Below are 14,102 nucleotides of genomic sequence, written 5' to 3' on the forward strand. Positions count from 1 at the left end.
CTCTCTGGAAGATGAAGCTATTCTTTGCTTCACATATGATTGCACCTCCTTTTATACATACAGTTCAGGCATCAGAAAATACCAATTTTCTCCATGAATGTCTGAAAGTGCACCCAGCTTATCAGATAAATAACTTCTTTCCCTGTTTACCACTAACCTCTGAAACTAATGTGCAAACGTATGTCTCCGCTATTAGAGAAGGAACATCTCAGCATCACAGAACTGTTCACAGTGTCTCCGCAATGTTCACAGTGCTATGACTCTCCTCTAAAGATGAGAAACTGAGGCAAGTTTCCAAGATTTTCTGCAACTACTTCAGCTTTGTTGTAAACAATTTCAGCCCAGAGGTCATCATTAGTAATCTGCCCTCCTGTGCTGATTAGGAAATAGTCTTGGGTCTGCACGGCCAGGTTTCAGTAGCAGGGTGGCTACAGGACTGGCTTCTGTGAGAAGCTGCTGGAAGCTTCCCCTATGTCCAATACACCCAATTCCAGCCAGCTCCAAGATGGACACACTGCTTGCCAAGGCCAAGGCAATCAGTGACAGTGGAAGCACCTCTGTGATATCATATTTAAGAAGGGAAAGAAAAAATCACCAGGACACAAACTGCAGCTGGAGGAACGACTCTGCAGACACCAAGGTCCGTGAAGAAGGAGGGGAGGAGGTGCTCCAGGCACTGGAGCAGAGATTCCTCTGCAGCCCCTGCTGAAGACCATGGTGAGGCAGGCTGTGCCCCTGCAGCCCATGGAGGTCCATGGTGGAGCAGATATCCACCTGCAGCCTGGGGAGGACCCCATGCTGGAGCCGGTGAATGCCTGAAGAAGGCTGTGACCCCGTGGGAAGCCCATGTGGGAGCAGGCTCCTGGCAGGACCTGTGGACCCATGGAGAGAGGAGTCCACGCTGGAGCAGGTTTGCTGGCAGGGCTTGTGACCCTGTGGGGGACCCACATTAGAGCAGTTCATGAAGTACTGCAGCCCATAGGAAGGATTCATGTTGCAGAAGTTCGTGGAGGACTGTCTCCCATGGGAGGGACCCCACGCTGGAGCAGGGGAAGACTGTGAGGAGCCATCCCCTTGAGGAGGAAGGAGCAGCAGAGACAATGCATGATGAACTGGCCACAACACCTTTCCCCATCCCCCTGCGTTGTTTGAGGTGGGGAGGTAGAGAAAATCGGGAGTGAAGTTGAGCCTGGGAAGAAGGGAAGGATGGGGGGAAGGTGTTTTAAGACTTGGTTTTATTTCTCATTACCCTACACATGTTCTCACTCCTCTCTCCTACTCAGTTTTGATTGGTAATAAATTAAACTGATTTTCCCCAAGTCAAGTCTGTTTTGCCCATGACAGTAATTGCTGAGTGATCTCCCTGTCCTTATGTCAACCCATGAGCTTTTTCATTATATTTTCTCTCCCCTGTCCAGTTAAGAAGGGGAATGATAGAGAGGCTTTGATGGGCACTTGGCATCCAGCCAGGGTCAAACCACCACAGAAATTGTAAGCCTGGATTTACCAATACCTCTTAGCAGGAGGAGGTAGGAAAGGAGAACAAACCAAACAGCAAGTGCTGTGGTCTGATAATGTCTTCTAATTCTCAACGCAGAAACACCAGTCCCAGGGGCCCAAAGTTAATGCATCTTTTGTAGCTTTAGTTTGCTGTTATTTTACATATGACCTGCTGATCTCCTTGTTCTCTGGTGATACCAGACAGACATTTTAACGTCCTACGCTGTAATCAGTTTGCCAGTAGCAAGTTGACCCACTGGCTCTGGCCTTCCCCCCTCCCTTCTCACACACACATTGTCAAACATTTTCTCTACTGATGAGGTCTTTTAAAAAAAAACTTTTTCATATTTTTGTCTGTTTGTTTTATATCAAGACGCATTTTTGTGGAAGGTCATTCCTTCCCTTACATGCAAGCAGCTTCTTAAAGGCATCTTTAAACCCTTCAAATGGACACACAATTTTTTAATTTTCACATTAGTTTTCTGTTGAGAAGTCTCTGCACACTTCCTCCTTTGTAAATAAACTAGGTGAAAAATGTCCCTATGCCTCTGAAGGTGAGGTAAAAAAATTAATTCTTACCCACTCTGATTAACTTGTTTTGCAAAGCAGTTTTAGCAGATATCCCCCCTGGAAAAATTTCTTAATTGCTTCCTGAAGGCAGAATGCCTGTGACTAGTTCTTGACATTACTAGCGAAATATTTTACTGTGATTTTTGGTGCTGTGCACACAGTGTATTACTTAGACGGAAACAAATCTCAATGCTCTTATTCATAATTTCCTGAAGTTTAATAATTAAGATGGAAAGAAGGAGTCAACTGTTAATTAGCTTCATTTTCATGAGGCTCTTAAGTAATAAAAACTTGCATTCTGACACATGTGAGAAATCCCCCAACTATGCAGGCCTCCTGTCCCCAGAAGACAAGAGATGTTATACTCCAGCAAATTCAAAGTTTTCATGCAAGCATGAGGAGATATACATGTGTATGTAAATATAAATATATATTTGCATTTTTATATAAAGGGGGTGGTTTAAAGACAATTTTAAAAATCCTAGGTGTAAGATATAAAAACATTAGCCAGAATGTCACATATTGTGTAATGCATATTTAGGAAAAAAAGCCCCACTGACTGATAGGAACTGTACAATGCCGAGAGATTTCCAAGTACAGAGAGCAAAGAGGGGAGCATCAATAGCAAGATTTGTCTTTCATAAGTCTCTACCACCTGGCTTGCTCACTGTTCCTAACAAATGGCAAAGTCAACTCAAGAAAACAGACATCATCAGGTTACTGTGACCTAAGCTTATTAGTTCTGCAGGTAGGAGTTAAACAGCAAAACTCTACACTTCACTGAGCAGCTTTGCAAGTAAGAATGAACTGCATTGGACTTAGCAGTAATGTTTTTCTCTTTCTGCTTTAGAAAGAATCTATATATTTTTCCATCCATACAAAAAAAAAAAAAAAAAAAGAAAGAAAGTCCTATAAAATAAGGTAAAAAAAAAAGAAAGAAAGTCCTATAAAATAAGGTAAAATAAAGTGCAACAGAAAAAGATCTTGGGACTTTTAATGTAAACAGTGGCTCCAGTTATGAAACATTATCTTTTTAGACAGTACCTAGATAGAAGGACATGCTATGGTCTAGCGGTTCATTAAACTATGAAGAACTAAACCCACTGAATATAACCACTGGGATGTAGTCTACTCTGCATGTAGGTGTCGTGCAGTAAACGACTGCACTAATGATGTATTGCCTTGTATTGCACCTATATGGTTTAAAACAAGCATTTAAAGCAATGAAGATAATTATTTTGGCCTCCTTCACACTCAGAATGACAGACTACCTGTGCAAATTACAAGATGCTGTCACGCTTCAGGAAAAAGCACAGATCTGCATCTGTGAAGATGTATCATTAAATCTGGTTTAAAGAGGTAACTGGGATGTCAGGGGAAGATAGCTCATAATTTATAATTTATCAAAATACAGAGTGTATATGTACTCATGTACCCCTCTTCTGCTCTGGTCCTTTCCACTTGACAAAGCACTTTTATCCTCACCCTGTCTACTTTCACGTTCCAACTCCTGTTGTCAGATGAAAACCACAGCAGACAAGAAGTAGATGGACTGTGTTAGACACAGAGCAGAAAGAGTCACCACACAAGAGGAAAAATCATATGTCTTTATGAGAACTGGCAATAATGACAAAGATAGATTGAACAAAAACCTGATTCAGTTGGTCTCAAGTGCCTTATTCACTGAGAGAAGAGGCTTTCAACTCCCAGGATTTAGCTTTCTGCAGAACTTTTGTAGAAAGATTTTATAGAAAGATTTTATTTTTGGTTCACCAACCACACTGTACCCAGCAGTTTCATGGTCACAATTGCTGATCTGCAGCCAGGGTAAGCATCCCACCCTTGCTCTATTTAAGCCTGTTAGGGGTTGGAAGGAAACAGCCAGTTATAAAGTTGTTGAATGTTGGATTATATGTCAGAGTGGTTATCCTTAGAAAAAACATCCAAGTTTTATAATCCATGTTGCAGAAAGATGCTAGGAACTTAACATTTTGTACTGGGTGTACATGTCAAGGTGTTGGCAGTGGTGGGGGTGATGCAGGGGACATCAGGATGAGAAGACATCTGGAGTTGCCCCCACATTGGACAGAGCCAATTCCAGCCGGCTCCGAAATGGGCCCACCACTAGCAAAAGATGAGCCCATGCTGGTGGCACCTCTGTGATAACATATATAAGAAAGGGTAAAAAACCCTGCACAGCAGCTGTGAGAGAGGAGTGAGAATATGTGAGAAAAACAGCTCTACAGCCCCCAAGGTGAGTGAAGGAGGGGAAGGAGGCGCTCCAGGTGCTGGAGGAGAGATTCCCCTGCAGCCCTTGGAGAAGACCATGATGACACAGATTGCCCCCCAGCAGCTCATGGAAAACCATGCTGGAGCAGATATCCACACTACAGCCCATGGAAGACTCCATGCTGGAGCAGGTGGATGTGCCCTAAAAGAAGCTGCAGCCCATGGGAAGTCCACACAGGAGCAGGCTCCTGGCAGGAACTGTGGCCCATGGAGAGGAGCCCACAGTGGAGCAGGTTTTCTGGCAGGACCTGTGGCCTGTGAGGGACCCACACTGGAGCAGTTTGTTCCTGAAGGACTGCACCCCGTGGGAAGGACCCATGTTGTAGCAGTTTGTGAAGGAGCGTATCCATGGGAGGGACACAACACTGGAGTAGGGCAATATTGTTATAAGGAAGGAGTGGCAGAGAAGAAGCATTATGGACTGACCAGAACCCCCATTCCCCACCCCGCTGCACTGCTTGAGGAGGAGAAGGAAGAACAGTCAGGAGTGAGGTTGAACCTGGGTAGAAGGGATGACAGAGGTGGTTTCAGTTTACTTATTGTTTATCACTATCCTACTCTATTTTCAATTGGCAAGAAATTAAATTAATCTTCCACAAGTCGAGTTTCTTTTGCCCACAACAGTACTTGGTACTCGGGAGCAATCTCCCTGTCCTTGTCTCGATCCACGTGCTTTTCATCTTATTTTCTATCCCTGTCCTGCTGAGGAGGGGGAGTGAGAGAGCAGCAGGGTGGGCACCTGGCAGCCAGCCAAGGTTAAGCCAGCACACAATTTTATGTGGCTTCTGAGGGATGTCAATAGTAACATCCATACTGAGGGTGACTACACTGTGTTATGTCTGTTGAAGATGGGGCTCAGTACAATAATAATCCCTCTTGCATTAGCCAAGCTAATATGACAAATGAACCATAACTGCAAAGTAGCAATTGTGTATGTATTTTTTTCCAGGGGGCAAATTAAGAGATACCTCTTTTCAACCATTTTGCTAATATATAAAACAGGGAGGTGGTATCAATTGCCACAGATCAAGGATACTTAATATTCTTACTTCTGTAAATTAGCACTCATCAGCGTTCCCTCCCCTTGCTTTTCACTTTATTCAAGAGAGGTTTCCGTAGCAACTAGGTCATGTGCCCAGTTTAATCTTCAAAGCTGTAACATTACAGTGGATCCTTGCTGAAAGTGAAACAAACAAAAAAGGGAATTTTTTATTTGCAGCCTCTAAGATATATTGATAATGGGGTTCTGCAAAAGGATCTCTGGCAGTGAGGCATGTAAAAGTTCACCATTTTTCTCAGGTGGTTATGGACACCAACATGAAGGCCTGGAAGCAGCTCACCTCTAGAATTTGTCCAATGTAAAAAGCAGGACCACCCCAGACACCGGCAACATTTCTGGATGTGAACAAGTGACCTGTCACTAGTCCTTCATAATCCCTTTCAATGGGACAGTGGTCCCTTGTCACTGCTTCTCAATTCTTGAAAATCGGGCTCATATGATTGGAGAGAGAACCTCAACAGCTTGAGCAAATCAGGTATTATTTATTAAATATTTCAGCAGTGTGTTCCCATCCAAAACATTTACAGATGTACAGGATAAACAAGGTGAAAGGAAACAAGCATTCTTTACTTTTAAACACAAGCTTAGACTACAAGAGATAGGTTTTATGGGATTTCTAGTAATAAAGTTAGCATCTGAGTACAAAACAAATAGTTTCTAACACTAATTTCATATAGCAATGGAAACAATGAGCAACTTGATTCAAATGAGTGCAGTCTCCTATGCTACCCCCCTGCAAACTAATATTAACCTGCCAAAATTCAGAAAATTGCCACCTTATTCTCTTAAGCAGCCCAGCTTACACTATATGAGTGCCCTGACATCCTGGAGAACTGCCTTCCAGCACTAGCTAGGCAACAGACAAAGCAAGAACTCTAGTTTTGTGCAGAATTCCCTCTCTTATTCCTCATCCTATGAAGAATCTCACATTCTGTTTGCCGCCTTTTCCACCAGTTGCCACCCACCCAAAAGTAACATTTTATATTCTTTAGGTAACGTACAAAGCTTAACAATAGGGAGCAGATCCTTGATTGATTCCAAGGAATGAGTGTCACAGAAGTAATAAAACAGCCTAAAATGTTCATAGGTAAATGCATAATTGGACTGGATGGAGTTTTTGCCTTAATTTACAGGAAGCTTTTATGCTTCTTAATGGGACAAAGTGCAGTAACAAAAGCTCCTGGTTAAATGTCCCATTTCCAAAAATATTCCAATCAAATGCGAGTTCTTGTACCAGGACTTCCCCCCAAAAAAAATTTGCAGGACTAAATGTATCACAGAATATTAGTAACAGTCTAAAACACTGTGTGTGCAATCATGACTCTGTGGGAGGCTGAACTAATTAAACATGGCATCATTCTGGTGCCTAATTAAAATGAAATATTAAACTCATCTTTCATGTAAGAGAATGAAAAAAATGAATTGAGTTTAATGAAGAGGAAAAATTCAAAGAAATGAAAACATATACAGAACTGGTATACCCTCTGTTAAGAATATTTAGTGAAACAGCACACTTGTCGTATATGTTCTCATTTTAATGTTTGATACCTAATACTGCACTGCATGTTGGCCTTTGGGAACTCCAGGTTCCAATTTTCTCTACATGATACCCAGCATCAAGTAAGAAAACCCTGTAAAACCAGAAAATATTATTTAACCCCATAAACACTAACCATGAGTCCTTCATAATCTCTTTCAGCTATCCCAATCACATCATGGCCCAGATCATGGGCTTCATTGCTTTTGAGAAGTACTTTTTATCCATTCTGTCTGAAATTATTTCTTACATGACTGGCAAACTAATTGACATCTTTGACTTCCTTCTCAAGCTTTTCTCACCTTTTGACTATTATCAGAGGATCTCACTGACTTTTTAATGAAGGATAACAAAAAACCTAACCAAACCAAAACACCGATATCATCTCACTTCACTCCTTTCTTCTTTCCTTTACCTTCCCTCCCCCTCTTTTTTGTCCTTACCCTTTGCCACACATGAAGACCTGAACACCTCTTGTCTTTCAACTCTTCTCACCTGGCTGAATTTCCCCTTCATATTGCACCCCTCACCCCCACTTTCTTTTCCATCTCCACTTATCCTTTTTTTTACAGCATAAACATAAGCATACTCTATCCATCAATAAAAAAATGATTCCTAGTAGTTCTTACTAGACTTCAGTTGTCATTGTGATGAATATGCCACCATCAGTAGATGTCTTCAGTTCCTCCAAACTATTTCACTGATTACACGTGTTCCCCCTTATGTCAAAACTGATCTGTCTTGAACAGTGCCACACAGGAAGAATGTGGCCTGCTAAAATTACATATTCAACCCACAGCCTCATTCCTTGATATCCTACCCTGTGATCAATATGTGCCTCTCTGATACTCCCTGGCTGGAGTACAGCTAATCGCATCAGTCAGAGGAGAGGACAAACATAGTCAAGCCACTTCTTCCCAGATGTATTCCTAGGACAGGCTTTTGATTGTGTCAGATGAGAGGGGCATATCTAGACTGAATGCAGGACATAAATATGCATATATATAACTTGTCATGAAGAGACCAGTAAAGTACAGTGGAAGTTAAAGCACTGGCACTGGCAGAAATGGATGGAAACTCGAAGAAATGGCACATTAAGTAAAAGAAGTGTGACAGATTGTACAATTCCCTTAAAACTGGATGGAGACTTCATGGGAACATTTTGACAGCATAAAGCAGGAAAGATGCCAGAGATATTGTCTTCCTTAAACTACTAAAGGTCCTTGATCAATTTTATAGATAGCAGTAGCTCTTTCTGCAGCTATTTAGCATTGCCACTTAAAAGCAAATGCAGGTGGCTAAAGAAGGTGAAAGAGGATGGAGAGAGAGAAGGCATGGAAATGGGGTGAAAAATAATGGACAGGATGAAAATGAAGCATGATAAGATAAGGACAAAATATAGCTTAATTTTAAAAAGGTTAAAAGTTCCATTAGAAATTAATTTTAAAATGTATTTTCATCTTGTTCCTCCTGTAACCATAAACAGATGGTAATGGACAACCATCAGGGATTTAAATTTGTTTATTGGCCTTTGTCCATTCTTGCCTTCTCTTGATTAAGAGGTAGTGTTGCTGTGGGAGGCAGAAGCTCAAGAGTAAAGCAACAAGTACAAAGACATGAGTGCTTAAGGCCATTTCTTTTTACTGCAGTCCGTCTGTATTTATTGACTTTCCTCAGTAAATCTTTGTCAATGTAAAGCAAAAACAGATTAGTTCTTGCCATAAAAATGCCTATGCAAGCTATAAAGTTGGAAACAGAGGACAACTCTGAATTTGACTGTTGTTCCTGAGAAAATACAGAAACATTCCAGGAGTTATTAAAGGCGAGACTCAGCTGGCATGCATGACAGAGAGGGGCATGTGTGAGTGACCCAGTTGTACTCATCTCTTGAACCAAAAAGTGAGCATACTGTATCTAGCTAGCAACTTGAAAGCACGTAGCTGACCACCCTGTAAAAAGTACTGCTCTACTTTTCAAAAGTAGCATTGTTTGACTATTCCTCAAACAAGAAATTTCATGAACTTTATGTTCCCTTTTTGGAAACAAGATTGATAAATTGTGTTCCTGTATGCTCTTATAAATAATTTTCTTTGTTCATCAGGGTATACACAAATACTTTTCTTTAAAGGTGTGATAGATAGGTTTCCCCTTTTTCCAACCTTCCAGTAAAAATTTAACATATTTTTGAAAAATATGTTAAAAAAAATGTTCTTTGAATGTCTTCATTTTTCAACTAGAAACACCAAAATATTCAGCTTGTAGATTAGATTGTTGAAAACGCTTGAGAAGGCAGCTGATGAACAAAATCTTTAGTATTTAAAGGAATGAGTCAAATAACATTTTTTACTCTCTCTTATTGAGAAATGATGGGCAATGTAACAGCTCAACTCTGTGATTATGTGCCCAGGTGACTCCATCTCCATTTTTCTTCTGTGCTGCATAGTAGTTAATACATTTTACTTACTCTTATTAGAGTATTTCGAACAATAGTATAACAATATGGGGACGTTTGTACTTCATCTGTTGCTTAAGAAACAAGCAAAGGCTAGCAGTTTTTCTTCATGTGGTGTACTGTATTTGTTATTGTGGAAAATGATGTAATGTTTAGGTTGAGTAACCTAGCAATGAACAGCAAGATGATTTCAACACTTGAGTCTTTTTCCTGTAAGTGGATATTAAAGATTGATGGCAGTGTGTTGTGGTTTAACCCCAGCTGACAACTAAGACCCACACAGCTGCTCCCTCACTCCTCCCTGGTGGGATGGGGGAGAGAATCAGAACAGTGAAAATGAGAAAACTCGTGGGTTGAGATAAAGACAGTTTAATAAGTAAAGCAAAAGCCACACACACAAGCAAAGCAAAACAAGGAATTCATTCACTACTTCCCATCAGCAGGAAGGTGTTCAGCCATCTCCAGGAAAGCAGGGCTCCATCATGCGTAACGGTTACTTGGGAAGACAAACTCTATCACTCCGAACGTCCCCCACTACCTCTTCCCCCAGCTTTATATGCTGAGCATGACATCATATGTTGTGGAGTATCTTTTTGGTCAGGTGGGGTCAGCTGTCCTGGCTGTGTGACCTCCCAACTTCTTGTGCACCCCCAGCCTACTCGCTGGTGGGGTGGGGTGAGAAGCAGAAAAGGCCTTGACTCTGTGTGAGCTCTGCTCAGCAATAATGAAAGCATCCCTGTATTATCAACACTGTTTTCAGCACAAATCCAAAACATAGCACCATGCTAGCTACTATGAAGAAAGTTAACTCTATCCCAGCCAAAACCAGTACACAGTGAAACAGGGATGAACTGTGGGAGACAAAGGCATGTAAGGTACCATGAAGGTCCTTCATACTGACACCCAAGCCAGTCTGAATACTGGAAGCATTAAATGGAAAAAGCAGCCCTGGAGGCAGCTAAAAGTTGCTATTGTGGCTAAGAAGCTAAGGTACGTGTCCTGCTTTTTTTGCACATGTTTATTCCAGTAGCTGCTGAACTTCAACAGGTCTAATCTACTTTCAAGACTTTCAAAACCTTTGGTCTGGGTAGCAAAACAAATATTATTTCTGCTTTGGTCAGTAAAAACACATCAGTTCTGCCACGCAACAATCCTTCTCTACTCATGGAGAAAGGCTCTGTCCCTCCAAAATAATTCAGTTCCGTACCAGATGAACTTTGTGGTTGCTTTCCATGGATGCCAATTCCTTCATGAATGAAAATGATTACTAGTTTGTTCTCTAGCAGGGATCGGTTTACATTTACCCTCTTGAGGTATCAACTGGCGATGAGTCCTTTTTCCTACCATTTGCCACTTCAGTCGATGTATTACCACAGCAAGCTTTTGACAGGGGAGAGTGCTTACAGGCTGCAGAACAGTCCATAAGCTTTCCCATGAATTTCTGTTTATTTATTTTCTGACAGTTGAATATGAAAGTCACTCCTGACAAAGGGTCAAAAGAAATCACATAGGTGTTCTAGGGTTGTATCCAGTTCACCACCAAAGCACACATTTAATGGTTGGACTGGATGATCTTAAAGGTCTTTTCCAACCTAAATGATTCTATGATTAGAAATGCATGGCACCATTAGGAACAAGATACAAGAAAACTGATCTGCCCTATGAGCTTGATCATCTCTAGATAGAATTTGCTGTGTTGCCACACCACATTGAGAATGTTTCATTCAACCAACAACCAAAATAATCTATTTTGGTTACGAGTCAACTAAGTTTGTCCTTCAATTCAAATAAAAGCAGTGTCTGTTGATACACATAAGGGTTCACATTTTTCTAACTGAACATGGAGGGTTTCATGAGTCTGTTGCACTTTGTGAAAAGCATTTTGGAAATGTCATACAATAATTTTAAAATAATATTATTTAAGATGAAAAGCAAACTCAGCTCAAGAAACATTATTGTGGTCCCTTGTGCCTCTGCATTAAGCCATAGTCATTGATTATGTGATTACATCCTATTTTTCTTCATAGAATTACTACCTAATTCTGTACACAAGTTAAATGCACAAGGAAACAGAATTAAGAGCTGGTTGCATAAGTATTGAACAAGGTATTTTTGCAATTCTGGAATGTCTTAATTCAACTCCTACATTACATTCTTCTAAGTCTTTTCAAAATTAGATAAACAATATTCCTTGTTTTGACTGAAAGACTTGTGGTGATGCTGCAGCTTGATGACAGAAGTTTGGCAACAGAGTGTGTGGGAGGACGTTTGTGGTTCCACAGGTTTTGCACAGTGTTATGAACTATGAACTGCTGACCTAATTAATGTGGGCACAAAGTTCTGCTAAAAATAAAGGGGACAATCACAGCCAGTGTAGAAAAGAATAGAATTCCCTTTCCCCTGATGAAGAAGAGCGTCATGTTATTATGAAACCAGCTGAGATAAAGGGGAGAGTTCACTCAAGCTTCACTCAAGTATGTTGAAGAAGCTTTAAATATAATGGAAAATTTCTCAGAAGTCTTTTCTTTTGTTGGTCTACAGTGTTGAATTTTTCCTTAGTCTCTGCTTTAAACATAGCATTTAAGAAGTTCAGAGTTTCTTTTGAATAAGATTTCAGCGTAAACAGGTTGCCCTACCTTAAGAAAACATACCGATATGGTGTACGTAGTTATCAACACTGGGAGTCACTGAAAGAGCAATTCCTATGGGATGCATTCAGAACCACAGAAGCTCAGTGTGGGAGCAGAAATTTCTCAAATCCTGAGATCTGGAATGTAACATAATTATAACAGAAGGAAAAGTGTTGGGGGGGTGTTATTTTTTGGTGTTAATTTGTTTTTTTCTAGAGGAGGGTTTAATTTTTTCCATTTCATACTTCTTCTTATTGGAGATCCTACTTACCACCTTTTCCACTTCCTTATGTAGGCTGACTAAAAAATCCTTCCCGCATATTTGATCATATTTAGATGACACTGCTACAGAAGCCTGACCAGCATGTATTCACAGCTCTTACTCGGAATATCTGAAAAGTATTTAAGATGTTACTCTCAAGTTATTCTAAAACAGGTGAAAAAAGTCACTTTGTCAAAATTAAGACAATCCCAGAATAGTCAGAGTTAAGGCAGTTACCTTGGACACTGTGGTTTATGGGAGAAAGGCTCTGCCCAGCACCTCATTCTATGGGGTTTTTTGGGCAGCTGGTCCTTTATATATATTTTCCACAATTCTTTACACAGAAGATTTAATTTCACAGAAGGTTTGCTTTCATTTCCTATCAGGGAAATTAGATAACCTCCATCCCAAATGCTGAGTGAGCTGACACATGAAATTATAGACCTGAACTTGTGTTGTATGACTGCAAAATACCAAACCTACTAATACAAGAAGGGAAAGACGTGGGAAGCGCTCATGAATGTAACCTCATTAAGGGCATAACTGATTTAGAAATTAAAAAGTAAACACAAAGAACAAGTAAGAAGTAAGATATAATGCACTATATGTTCACCTAAGTTAGAGCATGCCAGATCAGCCTGATATCTTTAATAACAATCTTTTTTGGAGGGGTAGATGAAGTTCAGAAAGAGTGCATAAACTGGATTTTATTAAGCTATTTAGCTATGGGCTTATTTGAGAAATTATTTAATTGAAGAGCAGTGGAATTTGCACAAGGGTTGTAAAGTGGGTAATAAACTGATGGATGGGAAGATAGCTCTTAGAACTTAAGGCCTTAGAAATGAAGGAGAGAGGTAACTCATGGAATTCCTCAGATGTCACTGATGGAACTAATTTAATTTTCTATTTTCATGGGTTGCGACAAAAAATAGGAAGTTGTTGCTGGTGGAAGAAAGCTAACAAATGCAATCAATGGAAAGGATTGGCTTGTTGGACATGAAGAAATGAGTTACATTTGGGTCCAGGCTGAAGCATTGCAAATACCAAAATGCAATAGCACAAAATGCAAGTCATGTACTTCAGGACTTAAGACAAGAACTTCTGCTAGAAGGTATGAGCTTATCACCTGAAAATGACCAAGAAAGGGAAAGACTGCTGCACTGGCTAATTGGATGATAAATATCAGTAAAACTATAAGATGCTTTTGATGAGATAACATTTTTCATGGAACAGAATTTCTATTTCCTGTAAACTCTAATAACTGTGAAATTTACCTGGGGAACCAGGACTTTGGATGAAATATCATGCTTTTGAGAGATAGGCTATGTACAGTCTGAGAAATACTGTTTTGATGTATCCCATTATGACAAGGTTCCAGTGTGATCATTGATAGGATTTAGGGGTTTGGGGTTTTTGCTTTTTTTTTGCCTTTTTTTTTTTTTTTGTTTTCCCTTTTGCAAAGCTTCCTGACTTACAATTTCACAGTCAGGCAATCATTTCAGCAGAAGAAACCACAAGGTACAAGACAATTCTAAAAAACATCTCTAGGGCCAGTTTCAAAGTCCTCTGAAGTGAATGTAAAGTTTCACATTAACTTCAGTATGATTTAGTTACAAAATATAAAATGTAAAGGTCATTTTAATACATATTGCCTGCCTATAATTAGGTGGTTTTGATGGAAACTTAAGAGATAAAAAGCAGGGAGGGATAAAGAAAGTATTTAGTAGCTGTAATGTAGGCATCCTGACAATCTAACCATGCAGCAAGTTACCGAGCCAGATACACCGTTCAGTGCTAGTCCA

Source organism: Pelecanus crispus, chromosome 3 (assembly GCF_030463565.1).
Source record: "Pelecanus crispus isolate bPelCri1 chromosome 3, bPelCri1.pri, whole genome shotgun sequence".
NCBI lineage: Eukaryota > Metazoa > Chordata > Aves > Pelecaniformes > Pelecanidae > Pelecanus > Pelecanus crispus.